The sequence below is a fragment of the Elephantulus edwardii genome, unplaced genomic scaffold (genome assembly GCF_000299155.1).
Source record: "Elephantulus edwardii isolate Elephantulus edwardi_28Jun2011 unplaced genomic scaffold, EleEdw1.0 scaffold00259, whole genome shotgun sequence".
NCBI lineage: Eukaryota > Metazoa > Chordata > Mammalia > Macroscelidea > Macroscelididae > Elephantulus > Elephantulus edwardii.
Window position 1 is genome coordinate 3,028,686 of NW_006400009.1, and position 13,416 is coordinate 3,042,101.

At 39.6% G+C, this 13,416-nt stretch overlaps 1 pseudogene; it reads left to right on the forward strand.

Moving 5' to 3' along the window:
• Positions 1–4,690: 4,690 nt before the first annotated feature.
• Positions 4,691–13,416, forward strand: part of LOC102863059 — a 64,481-nt pseudogene continuing 55,755 nt past the window's right edge.

Genomic DNA, 13,416 nt, shown 5'->3' on the forward strand with positions numbered 1-13,416 from the left:
GACTCGACGGCACATAACAACAACAACAACAATCCTAATTTGGATGCTTAGCTTTCAAACAATTTCTGATAGACAAGTATTTTACCAAAAGAAGTAGATGAAAGACACTTCTCCTTACAGAGATAAGCAATACATTCCGTGTCCCCTCACATGTGTGTCTTGTCCCTTCTCTTTCCCTGCTACATCAGCATCGCTTGCACTCCCACCTACCTCATCCAGCATCTCCCTTCCTCCAGCCACCCCTTGATATGATGCTGAGGCCACAAGTCACTTCTGTCATGGCTTGCTCCTCAAAATGCTGCTGGTCCTTCACACTGATTTCTGTCACACATTAGGAGGATTTACACCCAAATCCCATGTACCATCATCAAGGAAGGAATTTTTTTTTCCTGAGGCAGTTCTGGGGAAAGATTCTTGCCTCTGCCCTAGGACGCCTTCTTGTGGCTTAGTACATTTGCTCTTCCTTTTGTACCACATGACTGTCACAATACAATACTTTTCAAGGTGAGGACTATGTCTCCTTCAGATCTGGCATGCTATGTGTGTAGCTCTAGGGTTTCAGATGCACATCTGAGACAGTATGCCCTGTCTTGCCTAAGCTGTCTGATTATTAACAAAGCCACTGGAATTCTGGGAGAATGGACATTACCTGATGGGGGAGAGAAGGATGTATCCTTTCTCCATACCTTTTCTATGCCTAAGTAGAACAGATAATTCAGGAGGCTGAGCTTTATGAGAAGGAATGTGGCATCAGGATTGGCGGAAGACTCATCAACAACTTATGTTATGCATATGATACAACCTTGCTTGCTGAAACTGAGGAGGGCCTGAAGTGCTTGATGTAGAGGGTCAAGGACTGTAGTCTTCAATATGGATTGAAGCTTAACATCAAGAAAAGAAAGACTCTTAGCACTGGGCCTATTGGCAGCACCATGATAAATGGAGAAGAGATTGAGATTGTTAGCAATTACAGCCTGCTCAGCTCCACCATCAACACTCTTAACACCAGCAAATAAAAAATCAAAAGATTAATTGCATTGGAAAAATCTGCTGTCAGGGACCTTTCCTAAGTACTGAGAAACAACGATATCAGTCTAGAGATTAAGGTACACCTGATCCAGGTCATGGTCTTTATAATTACTTGCTATGCATCAGAGAGTTGGACAATGACTAAAGATGAGAGAAGAATAATTTATGCCTTTGAGTTGTGGAGAAAATTCTTGAACATACCATGGACTGCCAAGAAAACAAGTAAGTCTGTCTAGGAGAGGGGGGGGGGGAAACAAGTTTCTCCTTGAAGGCTAGGACTTTGAAGCTCTATCTCACATACTTTGGGCATGTGACCAAGAGAGACCAGTCCTTGTAGGACAGCATGCTTGGAAAGATAGAGGAACAGCATAGGAGAGGAAGAAACCAGATGAGATAGAGTGATACAGTAACTGGAGCAATGGGGATAGGTGTATAGGTGTCAGTAAGACTGGCTCAGAATAGGGCAAACTTCAAAGCTCTTGTATATAGAGTCACTATGAATCATAGTCAACTCGATGGCATACAGCAACAGTGTTTCCCTCACCTGTTTGAACAACAGTTTCTTGATCTAGATATAGGTTTCACATAAGCACAATTAAGTGCTTTGAGATGCCCACTCTTCTCAATGTTGGCCATAATTTATTATGATCCACGCAATTAAATGCCTTTGCCTAATAAAAAAAAACCCACAGATAGACATACTGCTAGATAGATATTCTCTGTTCTGCCAAAACCCGTTTGACATCAGCAATGATATCCCCGGTGCCATAGCTTCTTTTAAATCTGGCTTGAATTTCTTGCAATTCTCTGTTGGTGTACTGCTCTGGCTGTTTCTGAATAATCTAGCAAGGTTTTTTCTTTCTTGCCTGTGATATTGATATCATACAATGATTTCCACATTCTGTTAGATCACCTATCAGGTGAGGGGTTAGGAATAAATATGGATCTATTCTAGTCAGCTGGCCAGTTTTCTTCCAGTCTTCCAGATGTCTTGGAGCAACCTGGTGAGCACATCCAGAGCTACATACATTTGTTGGAATATGTCAATTGGTATTCCTTCAGTTCTTGGGTCCTTGTTTTTGCCAATGTCTTCAATACAGCTTGAACTTCTTTTATTACCATTGATTCTTGATCATATGCTATTTGCTGACATGGTTCCGTATATGCCAATTCTTCCCCCCCCCAAGAACTAAAAAAAAACCCAAAAAAACAAAAAGCCACAAAACCACAACCGACACAACAACAACAAAAGATTACAGCCAATTAGACTATTGTTGTGTTGTTGTTAAGTACAAAACCACAACTGACACAACAACAAACAACAACAAAAGATTACAGCCAATTAGACTATTGTTGTGTTGTTGTTAAGTACAAAACCACAACTGACACAACAACAAACAACAACAAAAGATTACAGCCAATTAGACTATTGTTGTGTTGTTGTTAAGTGCCATTGAGTCTCAGGCAAATCATAGTGACCCTATGAACAGAAGTCTTGGACACCTCCTGTATGACTTTCATCTTTTCTCCAGGTTCATAGTCTTCAATGTCTGAACATCAAGAAAACAAAATACCTCACCACTGGTCCAAATAGTGACATCATGATAGCTGGAGAAGAAGTTTAAGTTGTCAATAATTTCATCTTGTTTGGATACATAATCAACACCCTGGGTACCAATAGAAAAGAAATAAAGAGAAGTATCACCTTGGGGAAAATATGCTATCAGAGACCTCTCCAGAATACTGAAGAGCAATGATGTCAGCTTAAGGACTAAGATGCACCTGATCTGATGCCTTCCAGTTGTGGTGCTGGAGAAGAATCTTGAATATATCAAGAGTCTTGATCATGGTCTTCTCAATTGCTTACTATGCCTCTGAAGTCTGGACAATGACTAAGGACAACAGCAAGAAAATTGATGCCTTTGAGTTGGGATGTTGGAGAAGAATACTGAATACCCCATGGACTGCCAAGAGAATAAACAGCTGTCTTGGTGAAAATAAAACCAGAGTGCTCTTTGGAAGCATGGATGGCAAAACTTTTTCTCACATACTTTATGCGTGTTAATAGGAAGGGCCAATTCTCAGAGAAGAGTGTCATACTTAGTTCAATGTAAGCGAAGAAGCCCCTCTGATAAGGAATGGCAAAAAAATGCTAACGAAGCAAATAAATCAGAAACCATTTTGGAAAATGGTATGAAACAGTGGCAAAAGAACACAAGGAAAACAGACTCATCTAAGAAAGAGGATAGGGGAAGGGCAGACCCCAAGGGCCATCATAAATCCATCAGAAGCGACAACCATGTTGTTGTTGTTGTTATGTGCCTTCGAGCCACCTACAACTCATAGCAACCCTATGTACAACAGCTCTTAACCCTGTTCTATCCTGTGCCAATATTATTGTCTCTGACACACCTATGCCCATTACCCCAGTCACTAAACCAGTCCATTTCATTAAGGGTCTTCCTCTCTCCTCCACCCGCCCAAGCATGAAATCCCTCTCTAAGGACTGGTCCCGCCTTGCAACATGTCCAAAGTATGTATGATAAAACTTCAGAATCCTTGCCTCCAAGAAGCAGCCTGATTTCACCCTCTCCAGGATGAACCTGTTTGTTCTCCTAACAGTACATGGTGTATTCAATACTCTTCTCCAGGACCACAGCTCAAAGGCATCAATTCTCCTTCTATCATCCCTAGTCATTATACAGCTTTCTGACGCATAGCAAGTAAATGCAAGGACTATGGCCTGGATCAGGATTGCCTTGGTCTCCAGACTGACACTGCTATTCAGTACTTTGGAGAGGTCTCTGACAGGAGACTTTCCCATGGCAATTTGCCTTTTAATTTCCTGGCTGCTGGTATCAAAAGTGTTGATTGTGGAGCCATTAAACTGTGTAACCAGGACCCCCACTGAAAAACGTATACTCATATACTTGGATATAAGATAAGGATAAGGTCAGACTTTCCTGACCCGTTCATAGCCTGATATGAACGACTAATAAACCTTCATTTCTTTCTCTTGCTCTTGCTTGTTATTGGTGTCTTTCTTGTATATTCAAGTCGGAACTTGCTGTTTTCACTTGAAGAGGCACCTGGACCTCTTTTGGAAATCATCTCCTTGACACCTCAGTGAGCTGAATTGACAGAGTGACTGTAACAATGGGATCCAGTCTATTGGAGAGGATGGCACAAGATAGAGCAGATTTCAGATCTGTTGTTCATAGAGTATCTGTGAGTCACAGTTGACTGGGTGGCACATAACAACAGCAAGAACAACTAGTGCCAACGCATGCTAGGCAAGAAGAGTATGAATGAAATACCTGGAAATATCTGACTTCATGGAACGTCATTGCAGTCAAGGAAAAGAAACAAACAAAAACCAAATAAATGTATACTATAGAGAAGAAAGGAGAGGGATTGGAAGTAAGCTCAATCGGAGAGGAAATGAGTGAAAGGAAGTTGCTTCCTCTTGAAGCAGAGTTGTCAGAGCACTCAAACTTGTACCTGACATAATCACAGTCTTAAGAAGATGAAAAAAACCCAACCACTTTTTTGTCCATAATCTATATGTCAGCTACTATAAACATGAGCACCAGCAGCCCTGAAGAATGTAGCATTGGAGGTACATGCTGTTCAAGAGTGCCTCCAGATCTGCCTGAGCGCAATGGCAGGGGCCACCAGGCTCTTGGCCGAAGTGAGCTGGAAGGTCCTAGAGCGAAGAGCCGGACCAAACGCTCAGTTTTGATAATTGCAGTAGTGTATTCTGAAACACTTATGATTAGAGACAACAATTTGAAATGACCAGCTCACTTGATGTGGTCGTCTCATTGCCGGCTTTATTACGGTCTGGCTCTGTGTATGAACCTCAGAAAAGCATCAGTCTTCTAAGGCCTGATAATGAAAGTCTGTGGGATAAGTTAGATCATTATTACAGAATAGTCAAGTTAACATTGTTGTAGTATCAAAGTCCAACCACCGGTCTCTTTCCCATTAAAACATGTGGAAATGATGAGAAGGCCAAGATCCACGACAGCCTGTACTGTGCTGCTGGAGCGTGGGCACTGGCTCTCGCATACAGGCGCATTGATGATGACGAGGGAAGGACCTACGAGCTGGAGCGTTCTGCTGTAAAGTGTATGAGAGGAATTCTCTGCTGCTATATGCGTCAGGCTGATGAGGCACAGCAGTTTAAACAGGATCCACACCCCACAACATGTCTTCACTCTGTTTTCAACGTGTACACAGAAGATGATATTTTTTTTTCCTATGAAGAATACAGTCATCTTCAGATAAATGTAGTGTCGCTCTTTCTCTTTTACCTTGTAGAAATTATTTCTTCAGGACTCCAGACTATCTACAACATAGATGAGGTCTCTTTCATTCAGAACCTTGTATTTTGTGTGAGAGTTTACCGTGTACCTCACTTCGGTGTTTGGGAGAGAGGAAGCAAATACAATAAAGGGAGTCCAGAGCTGCATCCAAGTTCTGTTAGCTTAGCAAAAGCAGCTCTAGAAGCAGTTAGTGGATTCAACCTCTTTGGCAATCAGGGCTGCTCCTGGTCAGTTCTGTTTGTGGACCTTGATGCTCACAATGGCAACAGGCAAACTGTGTTCACTGCTTCCCAGAGAATCAAGATCTCTTAAAACAGATGCAGCCTTGATCCCCTGCATCAGTTATCCTGCATTTGCCCTAGATGATGAAGTTCTATTTAGTCAGACACTTGATAAATTTGTTAGAAAACTAAAAGGAAAATATGAATTTAAGTGATTCTTAAGAGATGGCTATTGGACATCATTGGAAAATCCCAATAGACAGTACTATAAACCAGCTGAGATGAAAGTTATTTGATGACATTGGATGTGAATTTCCTATATTTTTCATCGCCTGATGATAAGTGGAGTTTTTAGAGGCAATCCCAAACAAACAAAGGAATATGAGGATCTTCTGACTGTAGCACGTCATCAGACCACAGAAGGCTATCCTGTTGTACCAAAGTACTATTATGTGCCAGCTGCATTGTTGAACTTGAAAAAAGTAACCCTGGTAGTCAAAATATTTCCAAGCAACTGTGGCTGTGATGGGAAACTGTTTCTTTGGGGACAAGCCCTTTACGTAATTGCAAAACTCCTGGGTAAGTTTTATTAAATGCTAGAAACAAATATGTCCTTAACTTTAAAAAAAAAAGTGGCTCCCTTAAGGGTCAAAGTTGTCATTCTACTTAGCACACTTTGGAGGCTAGTGTGTGAAAATAGCAAAACTTCCTTGGTGATTGAACAAGGACTACCTAGATAAATACACAGCTCACCACAACCCAGTTTTTCTCTTTCTCTACAGGCACATTTAGAATGGGGACAGAAGGAGATTCATATATTTGGGAATCCAAAAAGGCTTCTCTCCTAAATGTCAGTAATTTACCGTAAGGTGAGTCCCTGCTTTTATCAGGCTATGTATTCTAGAAGAATTATATAGATAATAATAAAAATGTAAGTGCTAAGATGAGATAAAGAGTATGGAAGCATTATTAAGAAATAATGGGGACAGGTGAAAAAATCTAACATATTAAATAATAACTTCAAAATGAAAAGAAAACAGAGAATTGAGTAGAGGGAAAATGTGAAGAGGAATTTCCAGAATATATGGACGTCTGCAAACTACAGAGTCAAGAAACCAAATTAATCATAGGGTTAAACAATTTGTTAAAGAAATCACCTTAATAGGATAGTGAAACAAAAAAACAATTTAAAGTGAGTGAGTGTGTGTGTGTGTGTGTGTGTGTGTGTGTGTGTGTGTGTGTAGAATCACAAAAGCAGTCAGGATAAATAACAAAAAGGAATAAGTTAGACTTACATCTTACTTATCAACAGCAACAATGACAGCCTGAGGCAGTGAAGTTATTTCTAAAATGTACCAAAAGACAATTACAAAAGTTGGAGTATTAAAAAAAGACTGAGAAAAGTCAAATTCAATAAAGTTATATAGAGCTATTGGTGTTGGGAGTTTTCTATAAATTTCAATGTAAATATCATTTTTATACATAATGAAAGAAGAGCTTCAGCTCTGAACCATAAGATCTAAATTTGAAGCCTGACTCTATTATTACTGGGAAAATTAAAAGTTGGATACATCACAGACTATCTTGAGAACTCAAATTCTTCATCTGTCATACTGGAATGCCTGCTATTTAGAGGTGATATAAAACTTGAGCAGCATCTCATATCCTAAAGGTTTCTGAAATCTATAAAGAATGAGATAGCTTGATGTGTATTTATGTGAAACTGTCTCCAAGTTATACAGTTAAGTGAAAAAAAGTAAGTTGCATTATATGTGTATAATGGGCTATTATAATAGAGAAGATAATATAGTAGGCATATTCATTTACATTCAGAGAATATCTCTAAAAGGATTCACAAGGAATTGTTAACAATACTCGCCTCTGGGTATGGAAAGTGGATAGCTTCAAGACAGAAAAAAAAGTGATACATACTTGAAAATTTTCGTAATAAAGTTTTTAAAAATAGAACCATTGAATTACTAGCTAAAATATGTAGCAATAAATCTTTTTACCAAGTTTTATAATCTTAAAGTCAAAGATTTTTAAAAATATGATACAGTACCAAAAGATATCAAAAACTTAATATTTTTAAGAGCTAAACTATCCTCTGTAGACAATATCCATATTACTAGACCTGTTGTATTTTTCAAACTTCATAATATGCATTTGCATGTATCATATATTTAAAAATAAACTAAATAATTACTATTTAATTGCATTTTAATATCTTATGTTACCTGGTCCTCATAACATTTCTGTCACTTAGTCTACCTCACTATCCAATCCTGGACCAGTTCATCTGGATAGTAAAAGTATTTTAATCTTGTAGTTGACTAGACTCATAGTGACCCTATGAACAACAGATCTGAACCTGTGTCATATCCTGTGTCATCCTCATCATCTCTGACATACTCTAACCCATTGCCGCTGTCACTGTGCTAATCCACCTGGTTGAGGGTCTTTCTTTCTTTTGCCGATTCTCCATCTTTCCAAGCATGATGTCCTCTCTTCAAAGAATCTCTCCTAGCAATACTCCCAAAGCATGTGAGGCAAAACTTTGTCACCTTTGCCTCCAAGAGACACTCCAGCTGCGTTTTAGTTCCGTTTCCTTGTGAACTGAGACAGCAATAATTACTGAGCAATCTAGTCCAAGATTTTTTTCTTTTTTTTTAAATATGGGGGAAAGACAGTAATAAAAGAGAAAGGAAGCCATCCAATAGAAAGGATTATTTCTTAGGAATTGATTTTCTGTCCCACTGGATTCTCTGTAACTTCTTGGTCATGCTCTTGATTATCATTCTCCATGTCTATTCAATTCTATCAACTACTTGACCTACTGGCAACAAAAGAGTCAATTTGCATGTTGTTTGCATCTCATTTGATACACACAGTCCCAACACCAACCCCACAACCTGTAGTCAAGGCTCTGCTGGATTTTTCTTCTCTTTTAATCTCACCAGGTATCACACAATTCTCTCAGCTCAATGTTTACAATTAACTTTCTGCTACAAACTGTGCCTGGGGCTGCCAAGATCCTAGAAATGAAACTCCCCCGCCCCTCTTATTAACAATAGAGGACTTAGAAGCCCACTTTCAGTTCTATTGCTTCTGGATAAGCATACAAATGTATCCTATGCATTTCCATCTTGCCTTAAAAATACATACTTAAAATGTATCTTAATGGGGGAAAAAATAATAATGAAAATGTGTTTGGTGCTGTCTTTGGTCCTGATCCTGCTACCCAAAGTGAGGCTATTGCTTCTCATGTAGGGTACAATGATCAGTGAGCAATCTCTTCCAAGGGTTATTTTTGTTAATATGAGAGAAAAGGCAGTGATGGAAGAGAAGATTAATAAAAGAAGCGGGACAGAGGAAGAAGTGGGAAAAGACTGTTAAGAGATCATTGAAAGATTAACTACCAAAGGAAAAAGAAAAAAAGACTAATTTTGCTTTGCTTTCCAAACCATTATAGTCACCAATAAATTGTAGTCCACCATAACTATGAAATACAAACAGCAAAATTCTTGAAAGGAAGCAGTAAAATTTTCAAAGTACCAAGTTATTCTGAGATATTTAGATGATAATATGAATAAATTTGGTGAGGGATGGACAACAGAGACGATATGATTGAGTTGGGTTGTACCACAGTTAGTTGGTAGTTTTCATTATTTTTCCTTGTTTTTATTTTATATCCATATAAACTGTGACTTTTAAGTCCTAATTTACATATCTCCTTTCGGGTCCTTGTGATAGTCCAATCATATCTCCAAGAGTGAAATGATTTTCTTTAAGAGGCTGAGGGGCACGCCCCCCATTGCTCTCCTGTCCCTCTCCTGGCCACACTCCCCGAGGCCTGCCCCGGCAGCACACACCATTCACAGTACACTTGGCTACTCGGCTGGGAAAGTTGACAAATTGCCAGTTCTTTCAGCAGATAACAATTCTTCACAGCTTATTTTCAAAACACTTGAACTCTATAATGTATGCTCACATTGCTATAAGGAATTACAGAAAATTGATACACTCCTCAATACCAAGAAGCAGAATTACTGTTCTTGGTCTCGTTGTTTACATGTCATCTAGGCTGCGGGGCACATGAGGGAAAACTGCAAAATTGAGGGCAATGTTCAAGGGATTTGGAGTGTGAGATGGCTGAGAACTGCTCAGAGACTGGTAAGGGCTTCTCTGTAAAGTAATCACACACACCAACACAGAGGCGCCACGGCTAGAAACCAAGGCCAGCATGGGAAATAATTGTATTCAGCCCACTTTGGTGGTCCTTTTTATTCTCAATAAAATTTCTCAGCAGTCCAGAGCATCAAGGTTATAAAAGAGTTTAAAGAAGGTCCATCTTTTCCAATACTCTCATTTTATAAGAAAAAACAAACCACTGAAACTCAGAGAACTTAGTGACTTCCAAGATCACAGAATTAGGGAGATAATCAGGACTGCACTGTAAGTGGTTGATGTTAATCCAGTGCTTGTTTGCTTTGCATGATGATCGTTCTGATTCTACCACGCAATGGCTGTGTGCTCTTGAGTAAGCTGATTACTTTCCTTGTGCTCCTATTTTCTCATCTGATAATGAGGACACCCTCTTCTAGAGTGCATGTAACAAGTTTATTCACATTAAGTGACTAGCAGAGTGTCTGTTATTGTTGTTGTTGTTCTATACGTTGAGTCAGAACCAACCCATAACTGACCCTCTAGCGGGTTTTCCACGGGAGGAGATTGTCTATCCTTCCCCCATGGAGCAGCTGGTGGCCTTGAACCTCATGCCTTCATGATTGTAATGCAGCTTCTTTGCCACTAGACCACCTTAAAGTGTCTAGTTCACAGTAAAAAGTCAATAGATGAACCAAAGAACAAACCCCTCCTGCTATCAAATGGAGTCAAATTTATAGCAATCCTACATGACAGAGAAGAATCTGCCACATGGGTTTTCCAAGTCTGTATATCTTTATGGAACCAGATGGCCTTATCTTTCCTTCATGAAGTAGTTGGTGTATTAAACCATTGGCCTCTCAATAGGTGGCCAAATGTTTAATCCATCATGTCATAGAGACACATCAGTAAATGAAAGTCTTCATTGTGATTTTTAGGATCCTGAGAGGCACAAATGTTTTACACTCATCTACAGATTCATCCTGGAAAGGGTTAAACCGGGTGGCTCCTTGGAGGCAAGGATTCTGAGGCTCCATCTAACATACTTGGGACGTGTTGTGAGGAGAGACCAGTCCTTGGAGAAGGACATCATGCTTGGGAGGGTGGAGGGACAATGCAGGAGGGGAAGACCCTCTATGAATTGGATTAATTCAGTGACTGGGATAATCGGGATGGGAGTGTCAGAGATAGTGCAATTGGCACAGGACAGAGCAGAGTTTAGGGCTGTTGTGCATAGGGTTGCTATGAGTCGCAAGCAACTCGAAGGCACATAACAACAACAACTAATCTAAAGATTAACCATTTGAATGCACCAGGAAGCACCAGGAAGGAAAGGCTTGACAATCCACTTCTGTAAAGATGACAGTTAAGAAAACCCTACAGGGAAGTTCCACTCTGTAACACATTGAGTTGCTACAAATTGGAATCAACTCAACAGCATCAGGTTTGGTTTGTTCTCACAATTATTGCTGCTGCTATTTTCCACCATTGAGTTAATTATGACTGACAGTGATCCTATGCACAATAACACTGAACTCTACCCAATTCTGAGACAATCTAATTGTCTGAAACACACTTACCCCATTACCCTATTACTGTGTCAATCTATCACATCTGAAGTCTTCCTATCCTGAGCTATCCCTCCACCCTTCTAAGCATGATGTCCTTCTCCAGGGACTGGTCCCTCCAGGCCACGTGTCCAAAGTATGTGAGATGGAGCTTCAAAATCCTTGCCTCCAAGGAGCAACTCGGTTTCACCGTCTCTAGGACAGATCTATTAGTTCTCTTGGCAGTCCATGGTATGTTCAACACTCTTTTCCAGCACAGCTCAAAGGCATCAATTTTTCTTTTGCTGTCCTTATTTATTGTCTTATTCTTCAGTGTGTAGCAAACAATCCCAAAGACCATGGCATGAATTAGACACATCTTAGTCTCTAGACATACGTTGTTGCTCTTTAGCACTATTTAGAGGTACCTGACAGCAGATTTTCATAATGCAATTCATTGATTTCCTAACTGGTGTTGTCAAGAATGTTGATCATTATTATTACTGTTATTAATATTTCAATTTTACAAAGGAAGACTCTATGTATCAGAGCTTTAAGAAAACTTGGTAAGGAAGAAGAGATTTAAAATAATTGCTTTCAAACTCTAAACTATCTCATATACACCCTGAGATTATTATTCTCAGGACATGCTTCAGAGGTAAACATGCTTTCAAGGCAACAAAGCTGTACCTCCCATATTTCCAGTACCCTAGGGGCTGAGCTGAAATCTCCAACATCCAGGAATAAAACTTAGGGCAAAAGTTCCTACACTTTCAGCCTTGTCAGCCTTAAAAATCCAAGCTTAGCAATGAAGCCAAAAACAAAACGAAACTAAATCTGGTGATTCTGGCCTGCCAATAGTTTTAACTGCTCAAAATCCTGATTTTTGTTAATCCTCTAACTTGATTAATGGAGCACAATAAATGTTTGAAGATTAATGAACACATTAATAAGAAACAAGAGATGAATTTACCAAGGATGCCTGGAAGATAGAGAATGAAAGCTGTTAAAGAAAAAATATGAAAAGATGTGATTAACTGTACATGAGAAAGATGCAATTACCACTGCTGTTTTCAGAAAGAGCATCATCACATGCATCAAGTTAAATTGCCCCTTTTTCCTGCAAATAAGCCAGAAATTTGTACCTTCTGTAATGGAATTGAACCCTTAGCTCTTATGAATCAGAATCAGATTGTAACATTCTCACCAGATAAGTCTGAAATTATTTCCACTGTATTCCAAGGCTGTTCATTCTTTGTTATATACATCACCACTAGAATTAAAATATAGGAAAGGAGGCCAGGATTTCACACAAATCAAGGGAGAAGAACGAGAAAATGGGAAAAATCCCGCAGGTGGAAATCAATTAGACTGGTTCATGGCCTTTCTATACCTTTTAAGATCTGATTAAACTCCAATTCGTACTCCCACTTAGAGAGCATTCTCTAAGATCTCATTCGTCTTACAGAGAAATCCACTTTAGAGCTTGGAAGTGACAATCCAGACAAGAGTGAAAGATGGTATCTTCTGCTTGCTGAGCATTTTATACATTTTGAAACCCTTTAAATACCAGCATCTGTAGAGTCCAATCTGATTCGTGGTGAACCCATGTGTCAGAGTAGAACTATGCATGATCTGGCTTTCAATGCTTATGCTTTGGAAATGCATCATCAGCCCTTCCCTCTGAGGCACCTCTGGGTGGATTCAAACTTCCAGTCATTCAGTTGGCAGCCAAGTGCAATATTCACTTACATACACACACCCAGGCACCATTGAAGCTGTTGGTGTGTGTTCAGATTCTGTACTAACCCTGAGAAGTTAGTGGTTACAGATGAGAAAAATGAGTTTCTAAGAAATTCTGGTACAAACCCAAGTTTTAAGAATTTCACCTATCATAACAAGGTAAGGTTTCAAATTTTAATTTTGTAGTTTCAAGGCTAAAGCTCTTTATTACACACATTGTTGTTGTTGTTGTTATGTGCCATCCAGTCCTTTCCGACTCATAGAGACCTAAACAACAGCCCTAAACCCTGCTCTATCCTGCGCCAGCCGCACCGCCTCCGACACACCCATCCCAATTACCCCAGTCACTGAATCAATCCATCTCATAGAGGGTCTTCCCCTCCT